We start from the raw sequence: 3,258 nt of genomic DNA, 5'->3' as shown, positions 1-3,258 counted from the left end.
ACCCTTAAAGGCCGGGACAGCCCTTGGGGTTCCTGCCGGGGGGCGGGCAGCATACATATGTCCGTTCCGTGTGAGCCACCGGAGATATGTCAGAGCCCGTACGCCCCCCGCACTCACCCTTAAAGGCCCGCAAGCCCTTGGGGTTCCTGCCGGGGGCGGGCAGCATACATATGTCCGTTCCGTGGGAGCCACCGGAGATATGTCAGAGCCCGTACGCCCCCCGCACTCACCCTTAAAGGCCCGCAAGCCCTTGGGGTTCCTGCCGGGGGCGGGCAGCATACATATGTCCGTTCCGTGGGAACCACCGGGGAGATGTCAGAGCCCGTGAAACCCCGAAAGACAGACCCTTAAAGGCCCGCAAGCCCTTGGGGTGAACGTCTGGGGCGGGCAGCATACATACACCCCGGTCGGGAACCACAGGGAGGTGAGGTCAGAGCCCGTGAAACCCCGAAAGACAGACCCTTAAAGGCCCGCAAGCCCTTGGGGTGAACGTCTGGGGCGGGCAGCATACACACTCTCCACGGCGGGCCGCGAAGACTTAGCGGGCGCAGCCGCCGGAGCGGGCCGCCGACGAGGCCTGAAACGCGGGGTGCGGCCGGGACCGTTCCCCCCCTTGCATTTCGCTGGATGATCAGACAGTCGCAAAGAACCGTCTGAAAATCCCGGGCCAAGTCCAGAAAGTGTCCGTAAAAGAGCTAGCGGGGCCCAGCCACTTTCCTCCAGCAAGTGCCCTTAGCTCAGTTTTGACCTCTCTCATTGCACTAAGTGTCTTCAAAAACCCAGTTCCTGTATTTCCCCCGGCACCGTAGAGAAATGCTGACAGCCTGGAACACTGTGGCGGCTGCACACGGCACTCCCATGCCCGCCGCGAGCAGCCTAGCCCCGCCTCAGACCCGCGAGAACCGCCCATCGGCACACGGCCCGCTGTGCGCCCGAGCCGTTTGGTGTAAAAACTGTCCAAAAGTGGTTTCGACCACTTAGGAACATCGTAGAGACTCGAAATAAAAAGGATTTTGTTGGAAAAGCGATTCTGAGGAAGGCTGTGTTAAAATTAATTTCGGGAAATGTCGTTTACCCCCCCCCAAATGGCTCCGAAGTACCCCCCCCCCACCCCCCCCCTAAAAAACCGTGTTCCGGGGGTTTTTCGAGAAAACAAACACACGGGGTATATAGAGGGGACTGAGACGAATCGAATGACGTGCTTTGCAAAGAAATCGGGGGCTCACAGCCCCCCCAGGAGAGGTTCAAAAGTCGGAGGACTGGTCACCTAACTCCCATTGAAGTCAATGGGGGAAAAATGAAAACTGTCAAAAAGGCTTAAAATGGTTCAAAAACCCACTGGGGCAGTAGATAATCATCCTATTTGAATTTTAAAAGTCTTAGTTTGGCGAAAAAATACCTTTTAATAATTGTTTTAGGGGTCAGAAAAATCAGCTCCGGCTGCCTGGTCACCTAGGGGAGATAGAAAATTTTTCTAAGTTTTTCACTCGGCCGCCTGGTCCCCTAACTCGAAAATTTTAAAGTGCTCCCATCGGTCCCGGGATAGGGTGGCTGATAGCTGGGAGCCCCCTGAGCACTGCCCCGGTGTTAGTTTTCGGAGAAATGCCCCCGTTGATTTGTTATGATTTTTTTTCCGCCGGCCGCCTGGTCGCCCTAATGCAAAGTCAATGGGAGTGAGGAGATAGAAAATTTTTCAAAGTTTTTCACTCGGCCGCCTGGTCCCCTAACTCGAAAATTTTAAAGTGCTCCCATCGGTCCCGGGATAGGGTGGCTGATAGCTGGGAGCCCCCTGAGCACTGCCCCGGTGTTAGTTTTCGGAGAAATGCCTCCGTTGATTTGTTATGATTTTTTTTTCCGCCGGCCGCCTGGTCGCCCTAATGTAAAGTCAATGGGAGTGAGGAGATAGAACATTTTTCAAAGTTTTTCACCCGGCCCCAAACGGCTCCAAAACACACTGGGGCTGTGGCTGGGACTCTCACCAGGACTGCCCCCTACTTTATTTCTGGATTAAAAAGCATTCTATATTAATTTTTCGATTTTTGGGACCCGGGACGCCTGGTCACCTAACTCCCCTTCTATCCCTATGGGGGGGGGACGGGGACATCGAAAACGCTCCCATCGCCGCCGAGGCACGCTGCGGGGACTCTCCCTACCATCGCCCCATGCTTCCTTTGAAGAATATATGACGTTTTTCAATTTTCACCGACATTTGAAAATCAAAACTTCAGAACATTTCATAGTTATTCTCAATGGGTTGTCTAGGGGCACACATCTCTAAACTGGGGGAAATGCTCAAAATGATTAAAAAGAAAAACAATGCCCCCAGACCCGGGGGGCTGATAGCTGGGAGCCCCCTGAGCACAGCCCCGGTGTTAGTTTTCGGAGAAATGCCCCCGTTGATTTGTTATGATTTTTTTTCCGCCGGCCGCCTGGTCGCCCTAATGTAAAGTCAATGGGAGTGAGGAGATAGAATATTTTTCAAAGTTTTTCACTCGGCCGTCTGGTCCCCTGACTCGAAAATTTTAAAGTGCTCCCATCGGTCCCGGGATAGGGTGGCTGATAGCTGGGAGCCCCCTGAGCACAGCCCCGGTGTTAGTTTTCGGAGAAATGCCCCCGTTGATTTGTTATGATTTTTTTTCCGCCGGCCGCCTGGTCGCCCTAATGTAAAGTCAATGGGAGTGAGGAGATAGAATATTTTTCAAAGTTTTTCACTCGGCCGTCTGGTCCCCTGACTCGAAAATTTTAAAGTGCTCCCATCGGTCCCGGGATAGGGTGGCTGATAGCTGGGAGCCCCCTGAGCACAGCCCCGGTGTTAGTTTTCGGAGAAATGCCCCCGTTGATTTGTTATGATTTTTTTTCCGCCGGCCGCCTGGTCGCCCTAATGTAAAGTCAATGGGAGTGAGGAGATAGAATATTTTTCAAAGTTTTTCACTCGGCCGTCTGGTCCCCTGACTCGAAAATTTTAAAGTGCTCCCATCGGTCCCAGACCCGGGTGGCCACGAGGTGGGACCCCCCTGAGCACTGCCCCGGTGTTAGTTTTCGGAGAAATGCCCCCGTTGATTTGTTATGATCCGTAGTTGCCGGCCGGCCGCCCGGCATTGCTCTATCGGATGGAGCGTGGGCTGGCTATGGGAGATTTAGCGATTTTCGGAACCGGCCCCGATCGCCCCCCAAACCGGGTGGCCACGAGGTGGGACCCCCCTGAGCACTGCCCCGGTGTTAGTTTTCGGAGAAATGCCCCCGTTGATTTGTTATGAT

Source organism: Amia ocellicauda, unplaced genomic scaffold (assembly GCF_036373705.1).
Source record: "Amia ocellicauda isolate fAmiCal2 unplaced genomic scaffold, fAmiCal2.hap1 HAP1_SCAFFOLD_131, whole genome shotgun sequence".
Lineage (NCBI taxonomy): Eukaryota > Metazoa > Chordata > Actinopteri > Amiiformes > Amiidae > Amia > Amia ocellicauda.
This window is presented reverse-complemented; position numbering follows the sequence as displayed.